Genomic DNA, 402 nt, shown 5'->3' with positions numbered 1-402 from the left:
CTTCCTGAGTTGTCTGGGTGTGGCCATGGGGTCAATGGTACTGAAACAGTTAAAAGGTGCCACATGAGATGGTGGTCTTTGCCTGCAGTAGCCTGTGAGCTCACCCAGGATTATCAGGCTCTGGAAAACTGGGGTACAAGCCAAATGCCAATTTGTAGATACGCAATGGAATCTCACTTTCTAGCCAGGCAAACTGTTCATTTGCCTTCCAGAGTGTCATCCTCCTGTGTCAGAGGGCCGGAGGTGCTAAATGGGTATGAAGGTGACTGGGTTGCTGGGTTAGCATGAATGGAGCCGGGGAACCGTTTCCTCCAGCACAGTGTGGCCTCCACCCTCCGAGAGAACCCACACCTTGATCCTTCCTCCACCATGGGGTGCCCTCTGCTAGGCACCGGCTGCTTC

Source organism: Balaenoptera borealis (assembly GCF_965194805.1).
Source record: "Balaenoptera borealis genome assembly, chromosome: 12".
Classification (NCBI taxonomy): domain Eukaryota; kingdom Metazoa; phylum Chordata; class Mammalia; order Artiodactyla; family Balaenopteridae; genus Balaenoptera; species Balaenoptera borealis.
The sequence above is the reverse complement of the archived record's forward strand: the minus strand, read 5'-3'. Positions refer to the sequence as shown.